The following is a 13,678-nucleotide window of genomic DNA, read 5'->3' on the forward strand; positions in this document are numbered from 1 at the left end:
TAATCACTGTTAATCAATACAATACTGTGGGATGCAATTAGGATTAATTAGCCCAGCATCCCAGGCAGCTCTGCTCCTCTGTCTGTGTCTCCTTGGGTGTCTCCCCTTCTTGGCTCCTGCTTCCCCTGAAAAGGGAGGATTCCTTGCCTGTGTCCCAAGACTGGGGTCTGCTGTCTTCTCTTCCTGAACCAAGACCCTCCCACAGCCATTGATAATGGGGAGGAGAGCCAGGACAGGGCAGGAAATGACGGTGGGAAGAGAAGAAAGAGAAAACCATCAAGGCATGATGGAAAAGAGAAGGAGGCTGAGAGAATAGGATGAAAAATGGAGAGGATTTTTATTGTCTTCCAAGAGAGAGCTGCTGCTAACAGAACAACTCAGAAGGCATTTTATCTATGCTGCCAACTAGACAAATGGGAAACTCTCATGTCTTCGTATTAATTAAGAGGTGTCTATATATCTCACGCACTTATATTGTTGCAATGGCAAAAGCAGTCCCCACGGTTCTGTAGGGAATGGGGATGAGGAAGGGAGACAGCACTCATAGCCCTGCTCCCACCCCAGCCTGGGACTCTGGGAGAATTGCTTCCCCTCTTTAGGTCTCATTGCCCTTGTCTGTAAAATGATATGTTTGGACTGGATGCCCTGGATTTACCTCTTCCAACTTGATTTCTACCCTTAATTAAATGTTTGGGCTGCCAGAGTGGTATGCCCCCACACACCCATTTCCTTCTTTTTATCCTCTTCTCTACATCTCTCTCCTCTGGGCCAGAGTGTGTCTTATCTTTGCAAGTTTCTTTCCATTCTGCACATTATGAGTTTCAGCATTTCTGTTGCCCTAGAAAGTCTTTATTTCTGAGATTGTGCACTGTTTCCCTTTTTAGAACATCTCATAAACTCCCTTCTTGCTTTTCCATCATCCTGGCCAAACTGCTCTCACCTTGGTTCAGAGGGGAGTGTGAGTGTGTGTGTGTGTGAGTGTGTGTGTGTGTGTGTGTGAGTGTGTGTGTGTGTGTGTGTGAGTGAGAAAGAGTGTGAGTGTGTGTGTGTGTGTGTGTGTGAGTGTGTGTGTGTGTGTGTGTGAGTGTGTGTGTGTGTAGGGGAAGTTGCTTCTCTGGGATTCGTGCTGTCTCCATTCCTCAGCTTTATCTGGAAATTTCTTTACCTAGAATTTTGTTATGTAAAATGCTTTACTCTACTTCTTCAATTTCTGGCATACACTAGAAAGTCTTTTTAATGCCTTCCTTCTTCCAACGTATCTATTTTTATTTCATAATTCTCTTTGTTTATCTCTTAAAATCATACTTCTGGAGGCTTAATTTTTTTTCAGGTCCTTGGTCTTTCTCCTTCATTCTTTGTTTTGTTTTCCCCCAACCTCCCCCCCCCCCCACACACACACTTAGGTCACCTTTTTTATTTTAAATACCTTTTTTTCTTCACCAGAGGGCTCCCTTCCCCTCCCACTCGCAGCTCGGGCACAGGATCTGAAGCTTGCCCCTCTCCTTCCCTCCGCTTTCTCGCCACCAGAAACACTAGACATTAAACTTGTCAACAATGCAGCCTTCCTCAGCTTGATCGCTAAGCCTCCTCCTCAGCTCCGAGCGCTCGCCGACTGCCTCCCAGAATCGCTAATCTCTTGGATGCCCTCCCAGCGTTCCTGGTGTTATTTTACTCACTGTAGCCCCCTACTTGGTCTTCAAATTGTTCTGTATGGTAGGTATTACCCACCCTGATTTATAGAGGAGGAAACTGAGGCTTGGAGAGGTTCACTTAAGGTCGTCCAGCTTGTCAGCCCTAATGCGGCCAGCTCTGGCTTTCCAGCCCAGCCCAGCAGCCTCGCCGCCCTCTCTTCTACTGCAGTTCACACCAGATTTCCTCTGTGCTGCACGCGGTTCTTTCCGCCTTCAAATCCACAGGCAGGAAGATCGTCCCTAGCAAACTGGGCTGGGGAATTTGGGAACGGGGGAGAAGGGAGACGTTCCTCAGGCCCCAAGGTTTGGGTGGGCAGGGTGAGGGTGGGAGGAGGCCCCGGGAGGAAGTCAGGTTCCAGATGGGGATTCATGAAAACGGGTGGGCAGGACGTAGCAAAAGGCGGCAAGTGCTCGGGGACTTGGGTCTCACCGCTCCAAAGCCGACTGCTGAACGGGACTTCAACCCTTCACCCCTACGCCCGGGTGACGCACCCTTGCTTGGCAGGCCAGGGGCGAGGGTCGGGCCGGGTCGGGGACGGGGAGGTGCAGGGCGCCCCCTCGCGCTCTGGCGCACGCCTCGGGACTGGCGACAGACGCGCGCGCCGCGTCTGGTCCTCTCCACCCCCTCCCCCGTTTCGCTCCAGCTCCCCTCCTCTTCTCCCCTCGCTCTCAACTCCTCCCCCACTGCCGATCCCTCCGTCCCTCCCCCTCCAGCTCCCTCCGTCCCCTCCTCCCCGTTCTCACCCGCGCGCCGGGTCGGGAGCTAGTTGGAGCGCGAGGACTGCCGCCAGCGCCCAGCGCCGCGGAGCCGGGCGGGTCGGCCGCGCGTCCAGCGGCGGCTAGAGGAGCCCGAGCCTAGCGGGCGCGGGCCCGGGTCGGGACAGCATCGGAGCGCCGAGCCCAGAGTCAGAGGCCGTTCCGCGCGGCTGCCCAATCCCCAGACCGGCCGCCAGCCCTCCGGGTTCGCCTCCGCCTCTCCCGGAGCCGGGAGCCACCGGGGACCAGGCACCTGCGCCCGCAACCCGGAGGTGAGTCCCGGGGACCGCGGGCGCTGCCCGTGCGCTGGCTGGGGCTGCAAGTTTCAAACTTCAGCAACTCGGCGGGGAGAGGGGTAGGGGCCAGGGACGCGGGCAAGTTGGAACCAGGCGGCAGAGGCGTCGGGCCGGCGAAGGGGGGTCCTCAGGCTTCCGCGCCGCCCGCAGACACCTCGGCTTGGGTGCCCTCCGCGCTGCCTTTTCCCCCGCCGCCCGCTCGCTCCGGACCTGGCTGTACGGGGTCCTCGCCCGGCCGGGGTCGGCGCGTCTGGGCTGCCTGAGGGGGACCCGGGGGCCGGCCTGTAGGAAGGGGACGGTGGAATGAATGGCGGGGAGAGAGCGGGGCGGAGGCTCTGAGACCCGCGGAGATGGAGGTTCAGAGAGGGCGGGCGAGTAATCCCGGCGCAGGGAGCGAGCGGGCGGGCGAGGTGCGTGGGAACCCGTGGCCCACGCGGAGTGTAAAATCTGTTGCTCGGGGACGTTCCCGCTCCATTGCCACCTTCGGGGCCCCCGCCCTGGTTGTTCCAGGACCTTTGCCCGGGCCCGGCCCTGCGGAGCCCAAACTCTGCCCTGCCAGGCCCCGGACGCAGCGGCCGGGGAGCCCCGCGTTCCCGCCTCGGCCAGCGGAGAGGGGTGCGGCGGCGGGAACCGGGGCGCGAACGGCGATTTCTCGATGTATTGGTCTCATGGTAATTTGTCTTTGTGGTCGGGCTGCCCATTCACTTTCCGCTCACGTCTTGTTGGAGATCCAGCGCGGAGGGAGGGAGAGGGGGGCGCGGGCACTGGGGAGGGATGGAGACCGGAGAGGGGATCCGGGACCCGAGCGGGGCGGGGGACCCGAGGGGAGTGGCCGCCGGACGCGCCGAGGGTGAGGGGAGGCTGAGTTGATCCGGCCGAGCCGCGGGCGCCGGCTGCAGAGGGTGGACGGAGTCGGTTCCTTCGCCTGCTGCAAACTTTAAACTACGAGGAGGAGCCACCTGAAGCGCCGATCTCGCCTTCTTCCCATACCCGGTGGCCCAGTCCTCCGGTCGTACCGCCCGCCCCCCGCGCCCGGCCGCAGCGGGCCCGAGTTTGGACGGGGAGCGGTGACCGCCGGACTCTGCCCCACCCTGCGATCCTCCCCAGGCGTCCGCGATGGGAACCCGAGCGGCGGGAGCCGGAGCGGAGCCGGCCCTCGGGATGCGCTCCTCCCTCGCCCTGTGCTGGAGCCTACGCAACTGCGATGGGGGCCTGGAAGCCGGCCTGCGTCTGGACCCCAGCAAGATCCCACCTTCCCCGGCCCCACCCGCCATAGTTCCCCCTCAGCCCTAGAAAATCCAGTCTCCTCCCACATTTCTCAGCCCCCCACCCCTCGGCTTCCCACTTCGGCCTCATTCTGCTCCCTAGGGCTAGGCAGAGACTCCCGTCTCCAGCGCCCCCCGCCCTACCCTGCCAAGCCCGCCTCCCAGTCCTCCCACCCCTATTTCCCCTCATCTTTTAGGCTATTCTCTTCCCTTCCTTCTCCTCACTTACCCCGACCCCCTCCCCATTTCTTCTTGACATTAAAAAGTGGCCTCGCCTTTTCTGATCCGGGATAGATGACCTTGAGGAAGGGGCAGAGGGGAACTTGAGTTTGAGAACTGGACCTCACTAGAAAAAGGGAGCCAGATGAAGCAGCAGCTTGGGAAAAGCTGCAGTACCCTGCCCCAATCTAGATTCCCAACCAAGAAGGAAGGGAGAAGGCAGGCGGATAAAATATCAAAGAGAGAGAGGGCAGAACCAGTAGGAAGAACCCTTTTGGGAGATCACTCAGGAAGAAGGGCTGCCCCTGGTTGTGCCATGTGGGGGAAGGTGTGTGTGTGTGTGGCGGGGGGGGGCAATTTCTTTCTTCTGGGCCCATCTCTGTTCTCTTTCCAGGGAGTCAGGCCCTTTCCAGGGAGTTAGTTCCTCCTCCAGAGCTGCAAACAGCCATCATTACCATCACTATGGACATGGTTAAGCACCTGGTGTGTGCAATGTACCATCCAGGTTCTGGTAGATACCAGGCTGAGCCTGTGCTAAATTCACCAGCTTTTTTTGGGGGGGGGGGGGCGGGCAGGGGGAAGAGTGAGGAGAACATGAACAGAAAAATGCAAAGGCTGTACAAGGCAGCAAGGGCTCCGTGCCAGATGGTGACCCAGGGCTTAGGGGAGGACTGGCTGAGGAACGCCTGATGACTCAGGTGCGACTGAGAGCTGGGCTTGTAGACTGACCCCTTCCCCACAGCTGTGCTGATAGGGAGGGTGGGACAGGAGAAGGGATGGACAGGGAGGGGCTCCCTTCCCACTCCCGGAGTGGGACTGGAAAGGCAGAGAAGCCAGCTGAGAGGTCCATGCTGGCTCTGTGGCTTGCCCCTCCCAGCTGGGACTGGAGGAATCACAGAAGCCTTTTTGTCCTAGGGTATCCTTCCTGGCCTGGTTGAAAGTCCCTCTATCAGTTACTTCTTACTGAGGTTCAAAGCTGGAGGAGACTGTCATGTCAGGGGAGTCACCAACTCAAATGCCCACAGAGGGCAGGCAGGTAACAAGGTGCTGATCAAGCAGTTTAAAGTGGCTGGGCCTGGGGACAACTGGTTATTCAAAGTCAAACTGGCCAAATAACAATGGTCCAAACAAAACCAATGTGCAGCCCTGGAGTGGTCTGACCCCTATATCTGCAGATTAAGAAATTATGATTCTGCCCTAGCTGGTTTGGCTCAGTGGATAGAGCTGTAGGATAGAGCTGCGGACTGTAGGGTCCGGGGTTCGATTCCAGTCAAGGGCACATGCTCTGGTTGTGGGCTCGATCCCCAGTAGGGGGTGTGCAGGAGGCATCCAATCAATGATTCTCATCATTGATGTTTCTATCTCTATCTCCCTCTCCCTTCCTCTCTGAAATCAATAAAAATATACTTAAAAAAAGAAATTATGATTCTAAGACGTGATCTCGTCTCGTTGTGTGCACATGGTATCATGTTTCCCTGTACTTTGGGGATTGATTGGAACGCCCCACCAGCCCAGTCCTCCCTCTGACCTGGTGGACCTCCAGCTCACCCTCACTCTCAGGGCCACCAGGACTCTTCTATAGATGATGAGTTCCTTGAGGTTGGGGAGCTGTCCTGTCTTATACAGATCTAGCACTTCGTATCCATTGATACAAGATTTTAGACACAGAGTCAAGACTGGAACTCGGGTCTCATGTCCCTCCCCTCCCTCCTCCACCTGTGGAGCCCAGTGAGTGTAAACCAATTTTTTCCTTTAGGAGAAAGAAAAAAAAATCCAAACCTAACTTTTTGCTTCTAATATAGTAATGCTTTATGCAGGGGTTGAAAGAGAAGAGGCCAGAAGCTCACATTAGGTTGTTGGGGGATCCCAAGGAATATTCAGAAAGCCCTGGGCCTCAAATTTGGGTCTAAAAAGGGAAAGAGGAGCTCTATCATGGGGGCAGAGGGATGGCAGACGTTTATGGAGGAGCAGCCTGGTGAGGCTGAAGATTGGTGGATGGAGTGTGCACTTGGGAAGAAGATGCTGTCGGGTTGAATTATTTTGAACATCGATCATGACACTCCTGTTCTTAATCTTGGTCACCCTCCTGTATCCCACAGGGAAAGTCAACAAGATAGCAACTCAGATCACGGCTATACAATCAACCAATTCACCACTTTTATTGAGGACTGAGGTGGTAGAATGGACACAGAAGGCAAAGGACAAGATCCCTGATTAGAAGTGCTTGTTACCTTGTCATCTTGCCTTAAAGGACCCAGAGCTGAGCTCTGCTGCCCCCCAGTCAGGTGTTCCCCATGGTTCTCAAGCATTGACTTTTTATTGCCTGTAAACCAGGTAGATGAGATAAACCAGTGGCAGTACTCTAAGGTGTTTGTCAGTTACTGAGCACCTGCTGTGTGCCAGGCACTGTGCTAGAAGCTATGGATACAACAGTAGACAAGTTTTGTCTCTGAAATCCCTGGATGGAGGTGAATCAGTGTGTTAGGGGAGCACAATTACTAGCATTGCCTCAACTTCTAAGATGAAATTTACTGTGGGTTGTGTTTTACCTGTGGGTTTGTCTGGATGACCTGACTGCTAATGTGGAGTTGTCCAAAGGATTTGGGGGGAAGGCTGAGAGAGCTAGTTGTTTCCTTATTTCCAAGTCCCCTCTTCATGCCTCAGGTTCCTCACTCATTAAGTGGGGTTGAACACCTGCCTTGTGCCTGGTGATCTGGGGATGAGAACTATTGGGAGGGAGTATTGGTTATTTATACTTCAGGGTCTGAACCCCAGTGTGTCCTGGGACCATCCTTTGCCTCATTCAGTCATCTTGATGACTAGCTTGTCTTCACCAACCGATGACTTTGTGTGAATGTGTGTGTGTGTGTATTGGAAATAACAACCTTTAATGAATGAGTTTGCTTCACATTCATACCTTTGCATTTGAGTTTAGCCATCGCTAAGTTGGTCTTAAATTTATGACAAAGCCTAACTAATTTGGTCTTAAATGTATAACAAGAGGCCAAAGCAAGTGTCTTGACGAATGGTTTCATTGAGTTGACTGAATTAAGCCTTTCTCTTACAGCGTGTGTGGGCAACCCCTGGATTTGACTGGTATAGTGCATGCATTTGGAAACTCTTGCTCTTTGAATTTTGGTTTGGTGACATCTGCCTCAGCTGAGGAGATGGCTCCTTGATGGGTAAGCTGGAAGGGGATCTCTGTGTATGCCATTCTCTGTCTCCAATGGAAGAATCTCCTTTAAGACTTTCTTTCTGAAGAAATCCCCCTTACAACAGGCTGGAAAGCTAGAGAGTGGCAGGGGTGGGTCCCAGCTGGGAGCAGAGTTCAGAAAGGGAAAGGGGTGCTGACTGCTCTGTGGCCTTGCATGTCACCGTCCTGCCCTTCTGCTTTCGTGCTGTGCTTTAGTGAGCCTGAGAGATGAAAACCAAACCTTGCAGAATGCACTCTTTAATTCGGTCATTACTTGGGGGCTCACCAGTGAGAAACTGCTGTACATGGTAGCTTCAAAGTAGAAAAAAACGAGATGGCACAGTGGGGAAAGCCAGAGAAGGGACCCTGGGCTGGAGACTGGGCTTGGGAGAGTTTGACCTTGAGCACATTTCGCCACAGTTGGGCTGCTCATCCTCCTCCACTCTGACTTGAAATAAGAGGCCAAGGATTTCATTGGGCTTTTCCCTGAGCAAATGAAAGCTTGGAAGGCAAGGCTGTGTGCCGAGTCCTGCCAGGACGGTGTCATGGTGGGACTCAGCCCACAGCATTGCCTTTCTGCGTTTGTTAAGGATGACTTAATCAGCCTTGCACCTGGAACTCATCTGAATTTGAAGCCTTGTCAGTATTATCGGAATATCTTTGCATTTGAAACAACAATATCTCTGTGGCCTCTCCTATGACAGGAAGGGTTGGTTCTGGAGGATGGTTGGTGACCGTCTGTTCCGCCAGTCCCCCGAGGATCAAATTAGAGGAGGTAGGTTTACTTTCCCGAAGGAGGAGGCTGGGTTGGAAACGAAGGTGGCTTCTCCACGGGCGCGTTTCTGCTTAATCCAGACTCCCCATCTGTAAAAATGAGGTGTCAGATGAACCAACCCACAGGCTCTTTCTGACCATCAAGGCCAGTGGTTTTGGTTGGAGTTTATAGTCAATTCTTGATTTTCTAGGAGTGGTTCATTCCCCTCTTTGTGGATTATTTATTATGGATGTTTAGTCTCAAGCCAGTTTCTAGTTACTGTCCAGCCCCACTGTTGATAACCCCCTGAGTGCCAGTCCCGGCATCTTCAGAGAGTGCATTTTCCGCTATCCTCCGCCTGTGCCAAACATCATTTGGAAGGTAGATCTGCCATATATGTGTGTGTGTAAATATACTCACATACATGCAGGTATAAACTTTGTGTATGGTTTGATCACCCAGCATCTTGGGTTATCTGCAGCTCTGTTCTTTTGCAAGAGTGATGTGAGGCAGGCAACTTCAGGGAAATGGCTGGTAGGGCAGCAATTTAGATCCATCCCTACTTGCCAACCCCACTAGTTCACCTGAGCCAAAACTCCCTCCATACTGCCCTGGGCATTGTCCTGAAGGCTCCCCCCAGAAGCCCCACTTTAAGGAGTACAAAAGAGCTGCAGTTCGCTCTTAATTATTCAGGGATGTATGGCTCCAGTGTGTACACCACCCGACCCAGGCCTCTTCTTTCCCTTCTTTTGGTGCCTTGAGTAACTCTATGCCTGTAATGAGAGCTGGGAGATCTTATCATTTAATACAGACTTTTGTTTCCAGCAACCTGTTCCCTCTGCTCCTCTTCCCTCAAGGCGCCTGGGAGAAACTAGGAGGCCCTGGGAGGCCTCATCCACTCAAAGCAGATTACGTTTAAGGTTTGCACATGGCTCCGTTGGCCCAAGTGTGTTTCTGCTCAAAAGCAAAACAGAGAGGAAAATACCACTAGTTCCAGCTTCTGCAGAGTCAGGTCCCTGTAGATTTCCCAGGATCCCGGTTGCCTTCCCTTCTCCCTTTTGTAGACTCACCTGTACTTGCAGTCTGTGGAGTCAGCTGATAACAGGGTCCCATCAGGACTCTCAAGTGGAGAGCAGTGTCCTTGTGGCAAAAGCTCCCAAATAGGCCAGCTCTTAAGGAGCACTTCTGTGAATTGTCCCCCAAAGCTAAGAGTCATTTCCCTGCGTAGACCAAGTGTCTTGGGGCCACCTGCTTCCTTTTAGCTTCTTTCGAGCTTCCAGGATGAGTCTCTGTTCACATGCTGGGCTCAGTCTAAATGGGTTCACATGGACCATTTAGGGAGCAAGGCTCCAGTGTCCTCTGTATACAGGTAACAGTAGCCTGGTCCAGCGCAACACGAATTCACTGGTCCCTGTTAGAATCACCTGAAGAGCTTTGAAAACCGTAGAGATGGCCAGCCTTATCCTAGACCTCAATGAAGTCAGAATTCCTGAGGATGGACCTGGGCATTGGTATTTTTTCACCTTCTAATATGCAGCCATGGTTGAGAGCCACCGACCTAAGTCTTCTTTCCTAGGCTCCACCTGGCCTCACGCCATGGGCATGCCAATTCTCTTCGCCCTCAGCCCTTCCAAACAGCCAGGGCCTCCCTAGTAGGTTCTAACAAAGCTCCTGTCATGCAGATCACGCTACTGTGTGTGTTCCCGTGTTCTGAATTTAACCACTTTCTATTATAAGCTGATTGTGGGAGCCCCTTTCTCGAGTAACTTCTTTTTGGTCATTTTGTCTTAAAACATTTATGAAAGTAATATGCAGTCATTCGATATTTTAAAATTGTGATTGTACTGTCTGTGCTCTTTTGTAACCAGCCTTTTTTATTTTGTAACATATTGTGATAATTTCCCCAAGTCTTAAGTATTCTTCTAAAATGGGCTTTTTAATGGCTGCCTGCTATTCCATCATATGGATGTGCCATAATTTATTTAACGAATCCCCTGTGGCTCAGACATCTAGCTTGTAAATCATTCTTTACTATTATAAATGATGCTGCAGCGAGCATCCTTGTATATAAATCTCTGTGCCTATTGAGGATTATGTCTTCAGAACAGGTTTCTAGAGGTGGAATATTTGTACTTCTTAACATGGACCATTTAGACAATTTTTGACTGACTTCCTATAGCAATTAAAAATTGTTGTATTAGAGCTGAAGCAAACAAACTTTTCACAGAACTCCTCTGAGGCTTCAAACTGGCTGCTCTGTCCGACCTGACCTGAAGGTCCCATCCTTATCTAGCCTCATGCCTAGGCTCCACCTTCAAGTCAGTTTCACAAATTGCTGCCTCACCCCTCAGGTGAGCTCCACTCTGCTCCCCCTAACCCCAGACTTAAGTTTCTTCTTTTACCTTCTTAGCACTTTTCTCTTCACACCTCCAGCCCCAGAACTAGCAACACTCAGTGCCCTCGAGCTGTTGTTCCATATACAGCTGTTATTTATTGAGCTGTTACTATGTACCAGACGCTCTTCGTACATGCATTATCTCTTTTAATCCCCATGTGCCTTGTGTGCAGGTACTATTTTTGTCTCCACTTTCCACATGAGGAAACTGAAACCTTGAGAGAGAAAAACAATTTGCCCAAGGTCACACGGCTAATAAGTAGTAGAGCTGGGGTGTAAATCTAGATTGTCTGGCTTCAGAGACTACACACTTCACCACTGCATATACCTCTCTCCATCCTTGGCTCATGCTCCAGCAGCATCCCACCAACGTATAGCATGCCTTTCTGCAGCAGAGAAGGGCGGATCTCACATGTGAATGGCAGAAGAGGGGGGATGCTATTCATCAAGGCGCCCTTTTCCTTTCCACTTCCTTGAATCTGTCCTCACCCCTTTCTCCAGGGATCCCACGCCAGAAAACATTTCTTGCCTCCTCACTGACCAGCTGCCAAGATCCCAGCATGCCTTGCAACTGAGCAGGTCCAAGTTATGACATATCCCTATGACAGCTTCCCCACCCAGTTGGAAGCATTTGGATGCTACTTTCCCAGTCTGGATCATAAAGCTGTCAAGGAGGCATGCTATAGTAATGATGGGGGGATAGATGTCCTGACTTCTGTTGGATATCAAATACTGTTTTAAGTGGAGGATCAGATACATTTTTGCATTCTTGCCTTTATAGCATCGTCATTGCCCAGAAGGTAGAGAAATAGCAATGGACCGTCCTTCGGATATGATTCTGACCATGACCAAGAACTAGGTGATGGTGTGATAGTACTCAGATGAAAGTGACCACATCAGCCTGGCATTTATAACAGCCAAGGAAAGAAGTGACATGCCCAGAGATCTTCCCTAGACTCTAGAAAGTCTGATTTGGAGAAGTATGATCATATGATTAGGGCCTCCAAAGGGGAAGATGTTTTGTGGCAGGTGAGATTCTGAAAAATGAAGCTTCACATTTTTGGCATGACTTGGATGAAACTGGAGTAAGCGAGCTTATCAAATGTGTTGGTGACAAGGCTGTGATGGGCAGCTCCTATAAAAGCTAGAATAAATATTCAAAATGATCTCAGCAGACTGCAATGCTGGGTTTAAACCAACAAGATGAAATTTAACAGGGGCAGATGGAAAGTCGCATTTAGATGGAAGAAATTAATTACTCAAGTTCACGAGGGGGTTGGGGGTGGCGCAGACTTGATTTGGCTGCAGATCCTGAGAAAAAGATCCGAGGGGTTTAATTGTTCACAGGCTTCATAGGAGCTGACAGGGTGATGGGATGGCTCACAGCACCACCATCTTCCACCACCTCAGAGACGTGCAGGGTCCAGATTGGGTTCTCTCTGGTCACTGTGTTCTCATTTCTGAGAGGGCTCAGTGGAGGGCATGCAACATCAGCCACACGAGGTCTGGTGAAGGCAGCCTGTCTGTTTAGAGAGGGAGAAAACCCTGGAGGTCGTGGTGGAAGAAGAAACTGGACTTCCTATAGAAGAGAACAGAGCTTGTCAATCTGGGAGAACCAGGAATTCCAGAGTGGAAAGTACAAGACGCTGGATTTTTTTAGAAGGAGCATCTCCCCAACCAGACGGGTTCCTAGTGAAGCAGCACCGGCTGGCCGTCCTGCTGCCTGAGATGCTGTTGGGGCCCTCCCTCCCCAAGACAGGTGACCCACCAGGCAGCACACATCCATCTCTGTGGCCCTGAGTCTGGAGGACACCGCTGTCTTTCCTGATTGCTCTAGAGCAGTGGTTCTTAAGGTGAGGTCCCCGACCAGCGGCATCGGCACTGCCAGAACCTGGGGAGTTGCATTCTTGGGCCAAACCCCAGACCTACTAACTTGGCAACGCCTGGGGAGGGGCCCAGCCACCTGTGCTTTACCCAGCCCCCAGGCCATTCTGATGCATGCCGAAATGGGACACACCGCTTTAGACCACACTGGGTGGTTCTTTCTGTTGTTTGACGTTTGTGGCACTTCTACAGCCTGTAGTCCTTTGCTGAGGAAGCTGTGTAGAACCTTGGGAAAAGCATGGGCTTGGGGATGAGACAGACGTGGGTTCAAACTGAGCTTGATTGGTTTTTGGTTGTGGGTTTTACATAAATTCTTTTCCTTCTCTGAGCCTCCTTTTTGTGCTGTAAAATGAGGGAGGCCTAGTTTAAGGGAGGATTAAATAAAGTGGCATAGCTCATTGCCGGGGTCCAACCCCAGCAGGTCCAGGGGTTCCCAAAGGTGTGGACGGAGTCGGCGAAGAAGGAATGTCACGGAGACAGCGTTCAGTTGATCAGGAGCCTAGCCAGGATCTCCAGCCAGGATCTCCAGAGAGGTTCTGCTGGTTCTCCAGCCAGGTTCTGTCCAGGCTCTCCAGTCAGGTTCAGTGTCCAGGTTCCAGTCAGGTTCTCCTGCCAATCTCTGTAGTCAGGTTCAGTCCAGGATCCCTTGCCATGTTCTCCCGCTAGGCTCTGTCTCTAGGCTCCGAGGCCAGTCCCTCTCCAGGATCCTCCGGCATGCTCTCTCCAGCGAAGTTCTTCTGCCTCTAGAGAACGTTCTGTGTAGGTTCTGTGCCTAGGCTCTGTCTCTCTTGGTCCTGTCTTCCAAGCCCTGTGTTCTGTGTTCTGTGTTCTGAGTTCTGTCTGTTTCTGTCTTGTTACAACTGTATTTATACCAGTTGATTCAATCCTATCAATGTCTATTACAAAGGTTAGGGCGTTTCTTATCTCCATTCCAGGGAGAAAAGATTATGTAGTTTAAGCATGATTGTTCGTAGTTAAAGGGATTAATTACCCGCCTGGCACTTAGTTGAGGGGTTTTATTCCCTCCCTAACTTCAGGGGAAAATCCCTACCTGGGGATTCAACCTTTCTCGGAGAGGTGACCTTGGTTAAAACACAGCACCAAGAAGGTGAGCAAACATATTAAGAACAGTATGCCATATATGCCAGGTCCCTTGAAACAGCAAGCATGGACCGGCTCCCGGCAGCTCATGTGGGTGCTCACTACAGTATCAGGTCATCTTGGG

The 13,678-nt window shown here is 51.9% G+C and overlaps 1 protein-coding gene across 1 annotated transcript in view; it reads left to right on the plus strand.

Annotated features, from left to right (window-relative positions):
* The first annotated feature begins 2,449 nt into the window (after positions 1–2,449).
* SEMA5B (semaphorin 5B) overlaps positions 2,450–13,678 on the plus strand; it is a 115,942-nt gene continuing 104,713 nt past the window's right edge. The window contains exon 1 of the mRNA XM_059687648.1: positions 2,450–2,719. The gene's annotated coding sequence lies outside the window, so the exon portion shown is untranslated. The remainder of the gene's footprint in view (positions 2,720–13,678) is intronic.

The sequence above is a fragment of the Myotis daubentonii genome, chromosome 3, assembly GCF_963259705.1.
Source record: "Myotis daubentonii chromosome 3, mMyoDau2.1, whole genome shotgun sequence".
Taxonomy (NCBI): Eukaryota; Metazoa; Chordata; class Mammalia; order Chiroptera; family Vespertilionidae; genus Myotis; species Myotis daubentonii.